The sequence below is a fragment of the Nyctereutes procyonoides genome, unplaced genomic scaffold (assembly GCF_905146905.1).
Source record: "Nyctereutes procyonoides isolate TBG_1078 unplaced genomic scaffold, NYPRO_anot_genome, whole genome shotgun sequence".
Taxonomy (NCBI): domain Eukaryota; kingdom Metazoa; phylum Chordata; class Mammalia; order Carnivora; family Canidae; genus Nyctereutes; species Nyctereutes procyonoides.
The window spans coordinates 17,190,519-17,212,492 of NW_026575033.1; the positions used below are offsets into that span (position 1 = coordinate 17,190,519).

Genomic DNA, 21,974 nt, shown 5'->3' on the forward strand with positions numbered 1-21,974 from the left:
TGAATAATACTTTAAAGGTAAATTAAACATACATTGAATCAACAAATGTGATTATATTTCATGTAATGTTTTCAATTTGGGAAATTCTACATTACTTGTTTGTTACCTCAATTTAGTAGGCATTTCAGTTAACCAATTAATTAGGTTTCACTTTTCAATGTTCAGATTATTAGTCACATTAATCATAATTTCTCAACTAGAGGCACCTGGGTGGCTCAGTGGTTAAGCATCTGCCTTTGGCTCAGGTTGTGATCCCAGGGTCCTGGGATCAAGTCCCACATCAAACTCCCTCCAGGGATCCTGCTTCTCCTTCTGCCTGTCTCTGCCTCTCTGTCTCTCATGAATAAATAAAATCTTTAAAATAATAATTTCTCAACTATCTAGGTTCAGGATACAATTTGTTCCTTTCTGGCTTATTAGATTTCGTATTTTATTAAGGCCCCTTCACAGATGAAGCAAATTTAAGAATCTCATAATTCATAATATTTTTCTCAAATATTTCACTTTGTATTAGTCTTGGTGTTTCAAATGTATAATTACCAAACTACACAGCATGATATACATTCATTCCCATAATTACGGAAAAGAAGTGTTGTGAGTTCTTTAAGTGGCAATATTAATTTTTTAGAGAAAAATGAAGAGTGACACTGGTGTTCAAATCTATTGATTTTAGGTGTGCAAATTATTTGTTGAAACTTAATTATAATTTCAGGATTTGGAGACGCTTTGACTCACTAGAATCATGGGAAAGAATTTATAAATTTATATTATGGGATAGGAATGACAAATATTCCTCTAGTATAACTCAGACTACAATAAGTCAAGATTATTATGATGCTATGTATCTTATAATTTTCTGATCTAGAATGGCAGCACCTCCTTCCCAAACCAAGTCAGCATCTGTAAGAGCATGTGGAATCAATGTCAGTGGGCTTCATATTGTAATTTTACCAGGACTACAATGTAAATGATAATAAGTGGCATTTATAATACTTTATTTCCTCACATTGTCCTTACCTAAGACTCTTGGAAAAAATATGTAAATATTCCTTTTTATTTTAAAGATTTACTTATTTATTTATGATAGACATAGAGAGAGAGAGGCAGAGACACAGGAGGAGGGAGAAGCAGGCTCCATGTCGGGAGCCCCACGTGGGACTCAATCCCGGGATTCCAGGATCACGCCCTGGGCCAAAGGCAGGCACTAAACCGCTGAGCCACCCAGGGATCCCCTAAATATTCCTTTTTAGAGCTGAATTCAAGGTTTGCCACCAACAATTGTTTTGTTTAAGACCAATGTTTGAAAGTAGCTCACCAAAAATACAGGGTAAAATTAAGGTATGAACACACACACAGTGGTAGAACTTTGAATCAAGATGAGGAATTAGCCTAGAGGATGGAAAAATTTTATTTTTTTTCATTTATTCTATTTTATTTAGTTATGATATGAAATAAAGAATTAGAGAGTAAATAAATAGCATTTGACTGCTGTCCAAGCTACAGGATGGTGTGCATGCACTGTGGTATAGTGGTGAGCCCAGGTACCCTCCAAAGCGCAGGATGTCAGTGACAACGAAGGGATTGGTGGACAACACAGAAAGTATTGGACAAGTTGGGAGAGATGAGGACAGATAATGGCAAATTAGATTCAATAAAACCTATTTCATTTAATCCAGATAACTGCCATACATGTAAACTATATAAGGATGGGTTAAAATGTAATACTGCCCTGAAAAAAAGATGTAGCCTAATCAACACTTAGTATTTAAAATGTGAACTGGGCATGAGATTTTACATTTGGGAACCTTTTACTCCCCATAAAATGAGGTAAACAACACTATCAAACGAATGAGTGGGAAGAATCAGAGTTAGTGCTGTAAAAGATCTTCTACCTTTTCTTAAAGATTTTATTTATTCATGAGAGACACACAGAGAGAGGCAGAGACATAGGCAGAGGGAGAAGCAGGCTCCCCTTAGGGAGCCTGATGTGGAACTCGATCCCCAGACCCCAAAATCACGACTTGTACCAAAGGTAGACGCTCAACCACTGAGCCACCCAGGTGTCCTGAAAAAGATCTATTAACTGTATTGTTCTCTTCCAATTTCTTGAATGTGAAACAAACACAAAACCCAATGTGACTTGGGAAGGAAAGGTGAATCTGAGATATATTAAATATACTAAGAAATTAAATACATTAAATAAGTGAAATTTAATTACTTCTATGGAATATAAAATACACACGTGTAAAATAATTCTGGCTAAAACTTTAAAAGAATAAGAAGATTGTATAATTTTTAGACAAGTCTCTGTGCTGGATTACTTGAGATGCAAGGATACAAATAGAAAGACAAAAATCAGGGTTAACTTTTTGAAACCATGAGAGACGAATGCAATACTGAATGCAAGGTGCTGATAAGGCTGATGGGAGTTCCTGAGCTGACACAATTGTCAGCAACTCTGGAACTGCCGCTGGATAGGAAGTCTGGAAAGAAGAGGAGGCTTAGTATAACAGAGATCCTGACCTAAAGTGTGTGAATGAAAGTCTGTTCCTGGTTCTACATTTTCAGAATGAGCTTTCTGGGGAGGAAAAGATGTTTTCCTCTATGAAATCACAGAATTGATTTCAATGCCCCCTTTATAACATACCATCCAGAAGTAAAATGACTGTTTCATCCAGTTACATTTCAAAGACTCAGAAGAGAGATGGGAAGTGATGGGAAAAACCTCAAATTCCGTACGTGAATTTTTAAATAACCCAAATTTTAGTTTCTGTAAATGTGTTGGGTATTACACAATCACAAAGCTGGAGAGAGCTACACCTTGCCATCAAGAGAAATTTTTTAAAAATTGTCACTAGATCTGAGAACCACAATTATCTATGCAACATAAACAGAAAAACAAAAGGTCCTACATTTTCTTATCAATCAGAAGGCATATTTCCTAGAGGATGGACTTAGTTGTAGAGTAGAAAGAATAGTGGACTTCCGTACAACAGAGGTAAAGAAAATACACAGAAATCTCTACTCTTGAGTAGACATTAAAGTTAAAATAAATTTGTCATATATATACGAGTATATATATTTTTTTTATTCTAGTTTATGATAAAAAAATTTGTGTTTACAAGTGTGATTTCTTGGCTCAGTGAGAAATCTGACTCCCATTTTTCTGTTAGGATACTACTACATATATTTAAGTTGATTTTGTATTTTTTCTGGACTCTGATATTGAAATGACATTTTCCAAGATAATTTATTCACATTCAATCCAATTTGGATTTCTTTTTGGCTATTGGTATAGTACATTATCTCTAATCTTAATTCCACCAAAACACCAAATGCTTTGTTTTTTGCTACCATTCTGAATTCCAGACCCCTTCCTACTTCCTCAGGAACAATATATATACTCATATATACTGTATGTGCCTTTCAGTAGTTTAAGTCTTGTACAAAAACTGCCACATAATTCACTGAAATGTTTTTATACAAATGTTTTGTAAGTCTTGTACAAAAACTGCCACATAATTCACTTAGCCTGTCTAAAACCTAACCAACAAAGTTTTCTCTGGTTTTGATGCTGTAAAAGCACAATGAATTATTAAATTTCTCTGAAGGGTTTTAAGGATCTTTCTGTGAATTTCAAGAAGTTCATGTCCTAATTACTTAAGGAAAGGAAAAACACTTTACTAAGTAAATATTATGACATCCTAAGATTTTAAAGGAGGAAATCGGGAATATGCTTATTTTTAGAATTGAAGCCCCTCAACAACTACCAAACCTAAAACTAAACCCTAGATATCCTTATTAAAACACACACACACCTAGAAGAATGCATCTGCAGGGCAAAATTTTTATTTTTCTTGACTTTTTATCTCATGGGATTTAGAAAATACACACAGCTGTCAAAGTTTGAATTTCAACCTCGAGAGCACTGATCTCTTTTTTTCTTCCCCTCCAATTTCAGAGGAAAGGATGTTTGCTCTATCTACCACTGCCTGAGGGTTCAGCCACTGCCACCTCTCCATCAGTTACCTCTTTCTTTCAGACCTTAAACCGCTCTGCATATTGAACTTTTCTCAAATTACAAATGTATTTAATTTTCACCTACTTACTTTAAAGTTCTAATTATCTTTTTTTTAAGATTTTATGTATTTATTCATGAGACAAACAGAGAAAGAGGCAGAGACATAGGCAGAGGGAGGAGAAACAGGCTCCCTGTGGGGAACCCAATGTGGGACTTGATCCCAGGACCCCAGGATTATGACCTGAGCCAAAGGCAGACACTCAACCACTGAGCCACCTTGGTGCCCCAAAATTCTAATTATCTTTGGCAATTCTCTTTTTCTCTCATCTCTGGTTTTGTTTTATAAAGTTTAAGCTCATCTCCCGTTTACTCATTTACTCTAACATGGTATTTATCGCCATCATGGAATAAATATTTGTCTTAAAGTCAGTCATGTCTTGCTAGTTGTCAGGTACATTTTAGTGCTTTTCAGGCAAGATAATACTCGGCTTTCTAGCAGCCTTCTGTGATGAGCCTCTCTCTAATAAAATGTCCCCACCTTGAAGTTCTAGGACTTGCTCTACTTTCTACCTCAACAAGACCTCTCTCTCCATAGCCTCCAGCTTCTTTTCCTTCCATCTGAAGCCTAAATGCTATTACCAGGGCTCTGCTTATGGCTCTTTTCTCTGTTACTGTCATTAGCTATTCTCATCCATTACTCATTATTTGAAATGTTCCATAAAACCCATATATGTCTTTACCATATGCCATATATTTTTAAAATGTTCTAAAATCCATGCTTGCAGTCCATACTTCTTTAAGTTCTAGATCTGTGCTGTCCAATGTCGTACTTATTAGTCACATGTGGCTACTTAAACATAAGTCAACTAACATCAAATAATATTAAAGATAATTTCTTAAGTCTTATTTGCCATATTTCAACTGCTCCGTAGCATTTCCTGTGCATACTGACTTTATCTCATCGTCTTTAACATGGCCACACCGATATTCTTCTAAATCATCTCACTGATATTATTCTTCCATGCTATTTAGCCTCCACAATGACACATGCCTAATCATGCCAAAATGTCAATCTGATCAAATCACTCTCTTAAAATTCTTAAGTGACTGATAATCATTCATAGGAAAACATACTGACTCATTACAGAATACTGGACTCTCCATGATCTGGTTTCTAAATGCCTTCTTAGACATATTTCCCAAGATCGCTTCTGGAAAACCATATTTTACACTGACAAACTACTTAACTACTATAGCTCTAAGTATTTTCTCATACTTTTCTTTACAACAGGAATACCTTTCCTTCCCTTGAGCCTCTGGCAACTCCTGCCAAGTTCTAAAACCTTCTGTGAGGTATCACAGCCTTGAAGATTTTTCTTCCCCTTCTTCCTAAGATGGGTCTGCAGAAAATCTGTGGACCTCTTACAGATTTAGAACTTTTCTATTTAACTGTATAGGAGATTGTGACTTAATACAGTTTTGCATCCACAGGGCTAAGCAAAAAATAAGTGCCCCAAATTTGTTGATAAATCAGTGAATTAATGACCATACTTTTAGAGTTATTCCACTGTCATTTTAAGTAAAAGAATAAAATTAACAGTCAAATTGCTTTAATGGCTTGTTTAAAATTGGTTTAGCTTTTGGTGGTCCGTTAAATGCAACAGTAAATAACTGGACTTCTGATCAACAGCTTGTGTGAAATGCTTTAATTTTTACCTATTTTTCTTCTTTGAATATCTTTACCCCTAAGTTTTTGTCAGCTGTATGAAAAATTAAAACTGCATTGTATAAATCAACACATATATAGCTCATTGGTCTGGAATATGCTTCTTTACTGCTATTACCTAAAATTGTCAGAAGGGCATTCGAATAAGGAATCAGATTAACATCAGACCATTTTTTAAAAAGATTTATTTATGTTAGAGAGACTATGAGTGAAAGAGAGCGAGTGGGTAAGGGGAAGAGGGAGAGAATCCTCAGGCAGACTTTCTGCTGAGTGAGGAGTCTGATGCGGGGCTCGATCCTATGACCTATGAGATGACCAACTGAGCTAAAACCAAGACTCAGATACTCAACCAACTGAGCGACCTAGGTGCCTCCAACATCAGACCTCTTAACAACAAATATGGAGGCTAGAAGATAATGATATTTTTGAAAGATGTGGAAACAACCTCCTCCCTCAATAAAACAGAAGTTTGAATTGAGTTGGAATTTCATACCTTACTAAAATTATTTAGATGTAATAAGACATAAAATCAGTCTCATGCATCCAGCCTCAGAAGATTTTTCACACATAAGATCAATATATGAAAACTACAGATAGAGATATAAAAAGAAGACTTATTATTTAAATGGTTAAGAGATTTTTATCTCTTTTGCTCATTTGATATATATATACAATGCTTAGAAAAAGGTCTGGTATACAGTAAATGCACAAGTGTTAAATGAATAAAATACCAATTGAACATCCATGTGTCAAAATGTGTGTACCAAACCTTGGCAATACCATGGAGAATGATCTTTTTGCTCATAAGAGCTTATGATCCATCAGAGAGGACTCACAAAAAATTTTAAAAACCTATGGACAAACAGAATAATTACAATTTTGTTAAGGTTATAATGGAAACAAAGGGTGAGATGGAGAGCTGCATGAGGTAGGGTTGTCAAGATGTCTCTCTGTGACATGACTAATGATAAATGCTAGCTATGTAAGATGTAAAAAGTGTAAAGAAAACCATTCTATTAAAGGGATCTGAAAGTGAGAAGATGGTAAGGCAGGAAGAACAGTATAAGGTTTGGCATATAGAGAGTAAGGGAAAGAAGGAGGAGGTGACTCTGTAGCCCAGAATGTGGGGCATGGATTTTTTTTTTTAAGATTTTATTTATTTATTAATTCATGAGAAACACACACACACACACAGAGAGAGAGACAGAGACAGAGACACAGGCAGAAGGAGAAGCAGGCTCCTTACAGGGAGCCCGACATGGGACTCGATCCCAGGTCTCCAGGATCAGGCCCTGGGCTGAAGACGGCACTAAACCCCTGAGCCACCGGGGCTGCCCAGGGCATGGATTTTGGAATGTATTCTAAGCATAACAAGAAGTTACTGAAGGGCTTTGAACTGGGGAGTGACTTGATCCAATTTCTGTTTTTAAAGGTCACTTGGGAGTCCGGGTGGCTTGGTCCATTAAGTATCTGCCATTGGTTCAGGTCATGATTTCAGGACCTGGAATCAAGCCCCATATTGGACTCCCTGCTCAGGGGGGAGTCTGCTTCTCTCTCCCTCTATGCCTCTCCCTAGCTCCTGCGCAGGCATGTACATAAGATGTTCTCTCCCTCTCTCTCTCAAATAAATAAAAATCTTAAAAAAAAAATAAAGGTCACTTGGGCTGCTAACTGATTTGGAATTGTGCAAGAGTAAATAAAAACTAAGAGATCATCTGACAGTAAACCAAGTGAGTATCATTAAGAGTCTCTATCAGAAAAGAGGAAACATTAAATCCTGTGAATGAGAATGCAAAACCCTTAGACTCTGGTCTGGTATAATGCTAATGAGGATTGAAATGTTTGCTCATATTTTACTGGATTTATCAACATGTTTATGCTTTGTATTATTGAATATATTTCAAGTAATCTTACCCTGTCTTTTCTGTACCTCTATTTTTTCCATAATTCTGTAGAATCTGAAGTTTTTCAGGAATATGCATGTCATTTTCTAACAAAGATGTGTGTATACATATGGCTGTTACTACCCCAGAAATATCTGTACTTCTTTCATTGTGTCAAAGATGTCGCTACTTGGCTCGTTGACAATGAAAGCATAACATGGCAAGAGAACAATGTTAAGAAGAAATGAGGGGAGAAACATGAATATCCCAAATAATTAGTTTAGACAAATAACCTAGTTTCAAAAATGACTTATTCAACATCAAAATGTATTCAAAGTACCCCACCACACTCAGATCCTGCAATTCACAGCTGCTCTTTAGTTTCTGAAATCACGTATGCGTACGTGTGTGCATCCATCTATATTCTGTCATGGTAGTAATGTCTCTAGGCCAAAACAAAATGAAATAAATCTTTTAGTGATAGCAAAGGTAATACAAAAATGGTTAAATTTGGATGCACATAAAGAATTTTTGTTAAGTACATGACTACTTTATTTTTTAAAAATATCAATTAGATTATTCCAAGAGGTAAAAAAGGACACCATGTGGCTGAGATGTTACTGCTGTTGGCGGTGGTGGAATGTGTGTGTGTGTGTGTGTGTGTGTCTGAAAGATGACCAAACAGGTACTGCATAGTAGTATTATCAATAGGGAAGCATGACAAATCAGTGCAGGGTATGGAAAAAAATATAAATAATATTGACACAACTGATGAGAGATTTTGGAAATAATTACTTCAGAATACCATGAAAAGTGGATTCTAAATTAATTAAAAGTGAAATATTGAAACAAATGAAATTTCAATAGGGAGGAGTTTTCTAAGCAAAAAACAACAGAGAGATGATGAGACAGGCTTATGGATGCACAGAATTAAAAAATATCTTAGCATTCACACATAATACACAAAGTTAAAAGGCAAAACAAGGAATATTATTCAAAATACATATGACTGAAAAGAACTTATTCAACAGAAAAGAAAGCCACTAAGGGCAGCCCCGGTGGCCCAGCGGTTTAGCGCCGCCTTCAGCCCAAGGCATGATCCTGGAGTCCCAGGTTCGAGTCCCACGTCAGGCTCCCTGCATAGAGTCTGCTTCTCCCTCTGTGTCTCTGCCTCTCTCTCTTTCTTTCTCTCTGTCATGAATAAATAAATAAAATCTTTAAAAAAAAAAAAAGAAAGAAAAGAAAGCCACTAACATTCAAAGAGTAAAAAGAACAGCCTCAATTAATTTAAATATTAAAAGAGAGAGAGAGAGAGAGAGAACAGCTCCTTCAGAGAAAAAAAAGAGGCTATTATCAATAAAGATCATTTGAAAATGCATCCTAGGGGTGCCTGGGTGGTTGAATCGGTTAAAGTGTCTGCCTTAGCCTCAGGTCATGATCTCAGGCTCCTGAGATCCAACCAGGCATCTGCTCCCTTCTCAGCAGGGAGTCGGCTTCTCTCCCCCTGCCTCCTCCCCTGGCTCCTGCTTTCTCTCTCAAACAAATAAAAAATAAAATCTTAATAAAAAGAAAATGATTCTACTTTTCTGACCTCTAAAACTGACAAGTTTGCCAGCATGATGAAACATATTGCATAGCAAATGTAGTCAGATTAAATATAAGAGAATAGCCAATGCCAGAAAGGATTCAGTGGAAATGCTTCTCTTTTAAATTGCTGGTCACAGTTTAAACTGAAAAGGAATTGGAAATACACATATCAGTCTCTGGGAAGGTTCAAGCTCTTCACCCTAGGAATATCTCTTCCAGAAATCTACCAAGGAGTCTTATTTTACAAGACAGGCAATGATGTATGCACAAAAGGAAAAATAACTTTTCTGTTGTTGGAAAAAACTGGTGAGATTCAAAAGCCAGTAATTATTAGCTAGTTCAAATAAGAGCTGAATATTTAATTTAAAAATGTGTGTAACTGTTAAAATAATGTGTATTAAAGGTTAACATCATGCAAAATAATAGTATTATAAGTGCTAATCATGAAGAAAATTAGCATCTACAACAATGATAAAACCTGTAAGAAGGAGATAACTATACTCACAATTAAGACAGGATAGATACCTATGGGTAATTGGTGATTTTTGTTCTGGCCTACATTTTCTAGGTTTTTTGATAAAGAGAATACATTATCTGTTCTCTCTCTCCCTCTTTTTAAAAATATTTTATTTATTTAAAATATTTCTTTTTTTAAGATTTCATGTATTTATTTGAGAGAGAGAGAGAGCACAAACGGGGTGAGGGGCAGAGGGATAAGCTAACCCTTGAAGCAAGGCACGATCCAGGACTCCAGGATCAAGACCTGAGCAGAAGGCAGATGCTTAACTGACTGAGACACCCAGGTGCCCCAAAATACAATGATTTTAATTAAAAGTCTTTAGTCACAAAGTAAAGTTTATTTTATTTTTTTAAAAAAGCAACACTCTGGTGTCCTAATAATTAGCAGGATTCTCATGTTTAAAAGGTATTCAGTATGTTTTTCACAACTCCAAAAGCCAGAACTAAGACTGAGAGGTAGAAACTATGAAGAAAAAGCATTCTTCTCAGCAAAAGGGTCATTTAATAGTAAGATTTGTTCAGGAGCACCTGGCTGGCTCAGGGGGTTGAGTATCTGCCTTTGGCTAAGGTCCTGATCCCGGGGTTCTGGGATAGAGTCCCACATTGGACTCCCCAAGGGAGCCTACTTCTCCCTCTGCCTGTGTCTCTGCCTCTCTGTGTCTCTCATAAATAAATAAATAAAATCTTAAAAAAAAGATTTGTTCAAATATCCAATGTTTAACTTAGAGGCTAGTAAACTCCCTGTTGCTAATAGTATTCAAACACTGAAGAGACAACTTATGGGAATGTTGTAGAAAAGATTCAAAAACTAAACAGATGGATAAACTGGATAATCTTTAATGACTATGATGGTTAGACTATGCTTCTATTAGTCTCTGCTTTTATCAGACTCTGCCAATAAACCATGTGACCGTGAACACATCTCTAAATTTGTCACTTTTTATTCTTCCATTAAAGTCATACAAAATGATCCTGTTTCCGTGAAGCTCTATAATTTTTTACCTAATTTTTATAAATTAAGGTATTTGCATTCAGCAGGTATTTGTTTTTGGGGGTTTTTAAATTTTTTTTTTCTAATTGGAGTTCAATTTGTCAACATTTAGCGTAACACCCAGTGCTCATCCTGCCAAGTGCCCCCCTCAGTGCCCATCCCCCAGTCACCACCCCCCAGCCAACCTCCCCTTCCACTACCCCTGGTTTGTTTCCCAGTGTTAGAGGAGTCTCTCATGTTTTGTCATCCTCACTGATATTTTCCCTCATCCTCTCTCCTTTCCCTTTATTCCCTTTCACTAATTTTTATATTCCCCAAATGAATGAGGATCATATAATGTTTGTCCTTCTCCGATTGACTTATTTCACTCAGCGTAACACCCTCCAGTTCCATCCATGCCGAAGCAAATGGTGGGTATTTGTCATTTCTAATGTTCAGCAGGTATTTGTGATTTTCCTGCTCTTGGTCATAGATTGGGTGTGTCTCATTACATAGTACTGAGGTTTCCAAGGAAACTATTTCCAAAATATATTACTTACTGAGATAAACACAACTACAAGAAATAGTTTAAAATATGTTTATTTTATGGTAACCACAAAGAGCAATTCACTTTTTGAATATCATACGGTTTTTAGAATTTTCCATTGTAGTCTTCACCCTAAATATTAATTCTATTATGCAGTAACTTGATTTTTTTATTTCTATAAAATGTTATTTCTTATTAAGTAAAAATATATGTTTTTGTTAGGATAATGAAAATACATGCATTTGTCATTATGCTGGAGCTAGAATTTTCTTATCAGGGATACAATTTTATAAATCCCCAAATGTATCTTTGTTATTTGTATCTGTAAATAAGACAGTCTATATTAGTTTTTTTTTTCCTCCTTAAATGAGGTGGTTATTGTATGACTAATTTCTCATTTAGCCTTTATTTAAAGCATTTGGAAGAAATATAAAAGCAGAAAACAGTGTTCCTACTTACTGATTTATAATCGGCCATAGGATAATCATTTAACATTACCATGAGAGGTCTCAGCATTTAGGGGAATAAATCTAGACTCCCCTGAAATATCTGATATACAGAATTTTTTTGTGTTTACAGGCTGAACCCATGAATGTTTTTAAATTCACTGTTCTCTCTATTCTTAAAACAATGTGCCCTGATATAAAAAGGAAAAAACAGACTGTTTTTCTCCCTATTTCCAGTTACTGAAGATACCATGGTGAGGCTATTATCAAAGTTCCAAGTTGTAAATTCTGAAGGTAATTTATTTTTATTGGTCCACTGCAGTTTCAGGCAAGGGGTCACCTTTGGTGAAGTGATGTCCTCTCCTCTGAGGCATATTCTTTAAAGGAAAGTACATGAAGTGGGTGGGAGTGTCAGAGGACAACCTGATCAAATGTCTCAATCCTAAAGACAAATTAGTTTGCTAGGGTGCATCAGTTTCACATCTGCTTCAGGACAGCTGGAAATCTTTATTCCTCCACATGTTGGTTGGAGGATTCAAAAAAAAGATTTATTACAGCTTATTCTGTATGAGATCAAGACTATTTTGCAAGCTGAGGATATGTCAAATAAAACACAGTTCCAATGGGTGAATTTTTTATGACATGTAAATTATATCTCAGTAGAACTGTTAAAGCAACAGCAAGAAATCCCTGACCTCAGGGAAAATGCTATCATATGGAAAAGGAGCTCTGTCCATAACCAACAGTAAATACCACTGTGGTAAATTCTCCAGGACAGATTATAGATTTATGCAACATTTCCTTGGGATTCAGAAGGGAAAGGCATTATTGTAGGTGTGTCATGGGAGGGCACAGAGATAGTTTCTAGAGGAGATAGCCTTCTACCTAAATATTTGAGTAGTTATTTCCCCAGTGACTATATAGGAGCAAAGAATTCTAGGAAGAGGAAGCAAAGTTTTTAACGGCATGGAGAGAAGAAAGAACTTCCCATTCTATTCTAGTTTCCACTCCTAGAATAAGCGGTCACATTTTTACACAATGACTTACCTATTATGTCTTTTAGAATTTTCGCCCAATTTTGTTCTAAATCACTTGGTCACCCTTATTATTTCCTATCAAATACTATTCTTTTAAGTGACTGTATAAATTTGGTAATATGAAAGAACTATACAAAGTCACAGGAAAAGACAAGTTTCTGTGGCTCAGTTTAAAAACTTCTTCAAGGTCACACAATCACTAAGTATTACATCCAGAAAATGGATCAAAAGGATGAGCAACAAGGGGTGTCTGGGTGGCTCATTCGATTAAGCATCTGCCTTCAGCTAAGGTCATGATCTCAGGGGCCTGGGATCAAGCCCCATGTCATTAGGCTCCTTGGTCAACGAGGAGTCTGCTTCTTCCTCTGCCCTTCTGTCCCTCTTACCTACTTGTGCTCTTGTGCTCACTTTCTCTCCCTCAAATATACAAATAAAATCTTAAAAAAAAAAAAAAGATGAGCAATGAAAATACTAACCGTTTCAGTGGCAAATCAGAGCCAGACATGGTAAACACCCTCAGGCTAGATTCTATCCCACATTCCCAACCAATTTTTGCTCCAGGCAGGTAAGAGCCAAAGTTCTTTTAGGCTGCTTCTGAATGAAGCTGGTCCTTTCATGTGCTTAGGAATTTTGTTTTTGCCTTTTTACTTAGATCTCCAGAGATAAGACTCTATCTGAAACCCCAGTCCCTTGAAACAACAAAACAATATAGCAACAAAAACAATAGTAGTTACAGAACACTGTACATACCAAGCACTATCCTAAGTTTTAGTGTATGAAGTCAATTAATTCTTAGGAAACCCATTGCGGGGGGGGGGGGGGGGGCGGGGGGCAGCCCCAGTGGCTCAGCAGTTTAGCCCTGCCTTCAGCCCAGGGTGTGATCTTGGAGACCTGGGATCAAGTCCCACGTCAGGCTCTCTACATGGTGCCTGCTTCTCCCTCTGCCTCTCTCTCTCTCTCTTTGTGTCTCTCCTGAATAAATAAAATCTTAAAAAAAAAAAAAAAAAGGAAACCTATTGGGTGAACACTATTACTAGTGCCCCTTGGGATGGATATTGAAATAAAATAACCTGACAAAATCACAAAGGCTTGATAATGTGTTCCTGACCTTATGCTTTTTCCTTATCCTATATTCCACATTTTGCCTTTGCTCTGCTATTGAATGGCCATTCAGTTTCTCAGCAGCTTTTATCAGGCTCCCAAATTCTCCAGTTATCGCATTACCAGTGTGGTGAGTGGATCTCCTAATTCTGAACCTCAGTTCCCTCACTCTCATTACTAGCTCTCAGAGAATTCTTTTGAGTCCTTACTAACACTAATGGATCTTCCCTAATGTTAGTCAGTCCCTCCAGTCTTAAGCTTCTTTGCAAATTCAGTCTTGGCTGTGGTACTGACTGGTACTCAAGGTAATGGAATCCTATATGCCACACTTCCATTGAATCTTCACTTGCTAAGGAATATTTCCAGTTCACAGATGCCTGTTCAGTTGTATCTAAGAAAAAGACCCATGGCAGGTTCTAGGCACCTAATCTCTTCCTTCCCACTCTCTCTAGTCTCAGCCTCTCATGCAACCTGGTTCAATTCACTATAGACCCAACCAAGGAAAGATATCATAATTCAGTCCTTTATTCATTGTTACAAGAGAGAGGAGTGTCAGTAATGTATCCTATATACTGAGAAGGTACTTTAATACAGAAAGAACAAGTCACTCCATACTGTTTACACTCTATACCGTTTACATAGAGTTTTATTCTGTTTTACTGACAGGGGCAATGGGTGGGTGGAAGATCCAGGGCCCTGCACACTGCTCTCTGCCCCTATTCTCCCTCTAGTCCGACCTTAATCCCCAGGTTTGGTGGAGTGGGGGACATGACAGTGAGGTCACGAGGTTGTTATCTCAAGTGGGGCCCTCTGTACACCAGTAGAGAGAACAAGATGGAAGGCCAAAAATGGAGTCAGTGTCGTTAGCACTCTTACATCATGTAAGATGTAGCAATGATAAATAATTAAGAATGGATTTCACTCTCAATGTTAAATTGAGCCCGGAAGGTTAAAGCTCAGTAGCACTGTGAGGCATGACAATTCTTACTTCCTTTACTATTTCTGGATAGTAACTCAGATGGAGTATTTAACATTCTACAAGCACCCTATAGCTACCAGAAAAGTAGAAAGTATAAATATTGTCAAATGCAATCTCTTCCTTTTGTCTTGAACTTTTAAATTTTTTACCCAATCTTTTCATGTCCTTAGAATTAACCAAGTTTATTTCTATACTGAACTCAAACATCAGTTATGCAAATCAAAGGCAAATTAGTTTTTTTAAACTAGAATGCTTAGAATACTCTTCATATAGGTTCATTATGCACAAGGAATTTAGCATCTTCTAAATACCTCCAACAAGTATAGTAATTACCATAGCAAGTTAAAAGATTAAATTTATTTGGCAAAGCAGTTTTTCCAGGTTTTTTGGTCATTGTCCAAATTTATGATAGATTTGCTGTCCAGAGAACTGTGTTACTTTGTACAGTTATTAGCCCTATTACATTGTGATCATTTTTAATGATATAAAACTGTATTATTTTAAATATTTATCCTAGAAGTTCATCACTTCAATATATTGGAATTGAAATATATAAGACTAACTTAAAACCACTTTTATTAGCAGGAAGGTTAACATTTTCTTTTAAAATTCAATTAGCGATATACTTTGGATGTTTAACAGATATGATAGGGTTATTTACATAACTGGCACAGCTTATTTTCCATCAGATCTTCATTTAAGCTTTAATTAAATAAAGTTTTATTTAAGTCAGGTCTCCTGTTATTCTAAGAGTTGGCCTAAACTAATTGAAAATATTGATTCAAGAAATGAGAACATGCTATTGACAATTTCATCAAGTCCTCCATTTGACTCTGGCTCCATTACAAACAGCCTTTGGATCTCTGCTAACTTTTTCTGCTTCTTGGGGACCTGGCTGCATTAAAGAAAACTGAGGATTTAGACTACCAAGATCTACTCTGTAATAGATATGATCCCACACACCCCCCCCTTCAAGTAAAACAGTGGCTGCTGGTTCATTGAAATCATCATGAAAAGGAAGCTAAGGGTTGATATTTTAGTTGTGAATTTTCCATTTTCCATTCAAAATTAGAATTCAAAATCGCCATGATACTAAAAACCTTGTAGTCTATGAGCTGAAAGAACATTTAGATAAAAAATGAAAAAAAAATATTTCCATCAGTCAAACATTTTTTCTACATAGTATCAGAAATTGGAATACCTGTAACTATTGCTTTTCTTACTTTGTTTTTTTTAATTAATTTTTATTTATTTATTTATTTATTTATGATAGTCACAGAGAGAGAGAGAGAGAGAGAGAGAGAGAGGCAGAGGGAGAAGCAGGCTCCATGCACCAGGAGCGCGATGTGGGATTCGATCCCGGGTCTCCAGGATCGCGCCCTGGGCCAAAGGCAGGCGCCAAACTGCTGCGCCACCCAGGGATCCCTGCTTTTCTTACTTTGAATCAGATGTTTGACACATTATAATTACAGCTCTCTGACACTGAAACCTTCCTCTTAAACTCAGATTAGCCATTTCCTCTCCCAGAGACTTAGTCTATCAGTCAACAAAGATGATGTTGCTCACATGCAGGGTTATTGGCATGTAAGTATCATATGATATACAACAAGTGGCTAATATACAGGTATTCATTTGATGATGATTATACTTAATTTTACTGAATTTCTACCTGGCTGAATTGCTAGATGTAAACTCATGAAAAAATCTTGTCAATATCTTATTTGTTTAAATTGAACTTAAATTTCCTTAAATTAAGACAAAAGTAAATTGGCACATTTATTCCATGACACACATAATAAAATTGTAATGAACTGTGTATAGTCTTATTTTTTAATGCAAGAAATATTTGTTAATTTTATAAAATTAATTTTCGGACTATTAAAGAGATGTTGATCAGCTAGGTTCAGAGTTTATGAGAGAACCAATTTCTAATAATCTGTTATCATCCATTCATTTAATATTTATGTCAACTTCAATTTTGTAGGATTGGGGAAGTATAACCATGTCTTATAAAATTAACGGGGATATGAATGAATTACTTTTACTTGAGGTATTCTCCAAGATACAACATATATAGATGGGTAGATAGATAGGCTTAAGACCTATTAAGATAAAATATATACATCTGTGAGGAAATGCATTTTTACCAATTACTTCAGATGGTAATAAAAACAGAAAAGGACACTAAATAAGAATAATTATCATAGTATAAACCAGTGTAAATAAGAAAATTATGAAACACTTAACTTTATGACATAAATTAATATGAATTTCATAAATCTATTATTTAAAGTAGAGTCCCACAAGTAGAGTACTTCCCTTCTATTCAATGGCTTTGTCTTTTTAAAAAAGATTTATTTAGTTATTTGAAACAGGGAGAGAGTGCATGCAGGAGTGGAGGGAGGGGTAGAGGAAGAGAATCTCAAGCGAACTCCCCACTGAGCATGGAGCCTGACATGGGGCTCTATCCTACCACCCATGAGATCATGACCTGAGCTGAAAACCAAGAGTCTGATGCTCAACTGGCTGAGGCAGCCAGGTACCCCTGGCTTGATTTTCTTTTAAGCAAAAATCAATCAAATCTTTTAAAGAAAATAAAAATGTTCAATGTTTCAAATTTATGAAGAGTAATCAATACTAATAAATCATATATATATAATGGCAAGCAACTGATTTCACCACACTTCAACTGATCAAGCATTTTATCATCTTTCTTTTGATAGTAAATATTTGGAAGAACATCTGTCTAAGATTGAAGTCAGTCCAAATCTTATTCATGCCATAAAGAAGCAATATGCTTTAAATGTAAACATAGTTATTGTTAATATAGAATATAACAGAACATTTTTCCTAAAACTATTTTTCCTAGATAGGGAAGCACCTCCATCATAGCAAATATTGTAAAAAGTGGGTGTTCCTCTCCTCTAGCAGAAGATCCTATGTCAGCTACCCTAAAAAATAGTGTAAAATTTCTCACAGAATAGCCAGAATGAGTAAAAAGATCATAGTAAATAAGTGTTCTACTAAATCACCCTTCACACGCTACTAGAACTACAAGTGGGAACCACAATTTATATTGGATACTAAATGATCACTTTATATTGGGTTTGTAAGATAGTTACATTATATGAAATGAAATTATGGCTTAATTACACTTTCTAATAAGTTAAGAAAAAAACATGAATCTTTTATTCCAATATCCCATTATTAAATATAGTAACAAACTCAGATACTTAGAAATATTATTTCTAAGTTATATATTCTCTTATATATTCATCCATGAAAACTTTATTCTTATATTATTTTTGAGAGGCACAAAGTGGGGGTAGGGACAGAGGGAGAGGGAGAGAGAGAATCTAAAGCAGGCTCTGTGCCAAGCACAGAGCTCAATGTGGGGCTCAATCTCACAACCCTATGATCACAACCTGAGCCGAAATCAAGAGTCAGACATTTAACCAACTGAGCCACCCAGGAATCCCTCCATGGAAACATTATTGAAGCTTTACTGTCATTGGGCACTAAGCTGAGAATTAAAAAATATAAAGAAACAGTTGAAGGAGATAAGATATTTGCAAATCACATACCCAATAAGGGTTAGTATCCAAAATATATAAACAACTTAACACCACAAAACCATAAATAATCCAATTTTAAAAAGGACAAAAAAAAAAGGACGGAAAACACAAATACATATTTTTTTCCAAAGAAGACATTCAGATGGCCAAAAGACACATGAAAAATGCTCAACATGGGACGCCTAGGTGGCTCAGCAGTTGAGCATCTGCTTTTGGCTTAGGTTGTGATTCTGGAGTGCCAAGATCGAGTTCCCCAACAGACTCCCTGCATGGAGTCTGCTTCTCCCTGTGCCTATGTCTCTGCCTCTCTCTCTCTCTCTCTCTCTCTCGGTCTCTCTCTCTCTCTGTCTCTCATGAATAAATAAATAAAATCATTAAAAAAAAGCCAAAAGAAAAACGCTCAACATCACTGAGCATTAGGGAAATGCAAATCAAAAAACTACAGTGAGGTATCACCTCACACTCCCAGAATGGCCAAAATCAAAACCACAAGAAACAAGTTTTGGTGAGGATGTGAGATAAAAAGAACTTTCATGCACTGTTGGTGGGATTGCAAACTGTTACAGCCACTGTTGAATACAGTATGGAGGTCCCTGGGACACCTGGGTGGCTTAGGGGTTAAGCATCTGCCTTCAGCTCAGGGCGTGATCTTGGAGTCCCAGGATCGAGTCCCACAATGGGCTCCCTGCATGGAGCTTGCTTCTCCCTCTGCTTATGTCTCTGCCTCTCTCTCTCTGTGTCTCTCATGAATAAATAAGTAAAATCTTAAAAAAAAAAAACAGTATGGAGGTCCCTGAAAAAGTTAAAAATACAATTACCATATGATCTAAATACTGGGTATTTACCCAAAAATATGAAAACACTAATTTGAAAAGATAAATGCACCCCTGTGTTTATTAAAAGCATTAGTTACAATAGCTAAATTATAAAAGCAGCCATTGATGAATACATGGATAAAGAAATGGTGATACACACACACATACACGCACACAGTGGAATATTACTCAGCTATAAAAAATAATGAAATCTTGCCATTTGTGACAACACTGATGGAACTAGAGTGTAATGCTGAGTACGTAAGTCAACTAGTGAAAGACAAACACCATATGATTGCACTCATATGTGGAATTTAAGAAAAGAAATGAACAAAGAAAAAGAGAAACAAGCCAAAAAAACAGACACTTACCTATAGAAAACAAGCTGATGGTTACCAGAGGGGAGGTTGGTAGGGAGATGAGGGAAATAGGTAAAGGGGATAAAGTACACTTATCATGATGAGCACTGAATACTGTATAGATTTGTTGAATCACATATTGTGCACATAAAACTAATAAAATTGTGTGTTCATCACACCAAATTTAATATATACGCACATATATATATATTTGAGATACCTATATAGTTATATATAGAGATATAGATACTGAGATATGATTCTTCCTTTTAGGAAACTCATACTTTTAGCAAGATGGCAAGAAAATCACATGAAGTATCAGGTATAATATGATAAGTGTAAAAATATATTTAAAAAGACAAAAGACTTATGGGTACTTGGAAAGCATCACAGAAAGGTAATATTTGGACTGCAATCTGAAGGATAAAAATGTATCAGTTAGGGAAAATATGGAAGTTCATTTTTGGAATATGGAAACTGAAAGGGTAGGATCATAAAAATCTCAAGTATACTTAGAGGAAATTATTTGGCTTGATCGAGTTCTGGAATTACAAATAAATCAAAGATGACAATGCTACAGCAATGTAATTTTCACTATAAAATACATTAATTAATTCATTCAAAAAGCTACTGGATGGGGATCCCTGGGTGGCTCAGCGGTTTGGCACCTGCCTTTGGCCCAGGGCGCGATCCTGGGGTTCCGGGATCGAGTCCCATATCGGGCTCCCAGGAATGGAGCCTGTTTCTCCTTCCTCCTGTGTCTGCCTCTCTCTCTCTAGGTCTATCATGAATGAATAAATCTTAAAAAAAATAAAAAGAAAACCTAATCTATGCTAGGAAGGGGATTTAAAACACTCCTTCTATTTTCTTTAACTTTTAATTTTGAAATAATTTTAGTTTTACAGAGTTGCAAACACAGTACAGAGAGTTTCCCCAATGTCAATAACTGACATAGGTATGATCTTTTACCAAATACAATAACCTTAGCAAAATACTACTAACTCTAGAGACTTGAATAGGATTTTACTTTTTTCCCTCCCTCTCCAATCTTATTTTCTTCCAGGATCCATCTCATACTACCACACTGCACTTAGTCACTGTATCTCCTTAATCCAATCTGTAATAGTTTCTCAATTTTTCCTTATCTTTCATCCCCTTGATGTTTTTAAAGATTACTGGTCATGTGCTATGTAGAATGTCCCTCAACTTAGGTTTGTCTGCTCTTCCTCACGATGAAACTGGTATTACAGATTTGGGGAAAGAATGCCACAGAGGGGATGTGGCCATCTCATTGTGTCATTGCACAATATCAACACACCTTATTAGTGACAATGTTAACCTTGATCACTCCATGAGGTCATGCCTGCCAACTTTCTTCACTAAGGACATAAACAAAAGGAAGTGCTTGTGAGGTGTCATGCAGTAGTCATGGAGTACTGAATAAATTTGTAAAGTCCTACAGCCTAAAGAAACTTTTAAGTGTATGTTATAGAAAGAAACACATGTCAACAACTTTCACATACTGGCAATCTGTTCTCAGGATGGACTCTTTGGAAATTGTTCTCCTCCTGCCAAAGAAACCACTAAAATCTTCCCAACAAATTTCAGAGGAAAAGAGTGGTCACAATATTCACACACTAAACAGATAAAGAGACCAATGTGGGAAAAACAGAAACTCAGTATTTTAAAGAAAATGTACTGGGAACTCCAGCACTGTATATTTCTGTTCAATAACATGGCTATGAGAACAAAGTAGCTCAACTTGGTTATCTCCAACTCAACTTCATCAACTTGGTTATCACCACCTAAATTTCAAGCATCCCTTACTCTTTGAAGAATTTCCTGACCCTCCTCACTCCCAGAATCACAAGTTCAGGAAGGTTTTTCATTCCTGTTCCCTCCTGCTAAAGTCTCACACTTTTCTGAGCAAACAGGTTCTCTGAGCGTTTAAACCCTCCACTGTATTTACTGATTTTCTACCTCTCTCTCCCAACATACCTTTAATATATTCTCTTTAACACCAGGGACTACTGTGTAGTGATCCCTATATTCCCACTACCTACCCTTAAAAAAAAAAAAAAAGGTAGCTTTCTTTCTTCAGGTAAATGAAGGAAGATTATGTGCTTGAGCCATACCCAAGAGCAGATGGAGATGAAGTATTCTTACAATTTGTGTTAGAAAACCTCTAGACAAAGCGGAGACTATTGGGTATATTTATGCGGAACACTAAGGTAGATAAATGATAAATAATCGTCAGAAGCAAATCTAAATTTCACCAGAAATATTGAACTTTGCTACATTTATTAAAGACTTACCAATTTTTTAGTTAAAAGTTATTGAATGCTAAAAACAAATACGTATTTTACATTTTTACAGTCTTAAATATATAAATGAGCTTAGTAAAGTATA

The 21,974-nt window shown here is 36.1% G+C and overlaps 1 protein-coding gene across 1 annotated transcript in view; it reads right to left on the reverse strand.

The window, feature by feature from the left end:
• Positions 1-21,974, reverse strand: part of TRPC4 (transient receptor potential cation channel subfamily C member 4) — a 206,870-nt gene that overhangs the window by 154,928 nt on the left and 29,968 nt on the right. The window lies entirely within an intron of this gene.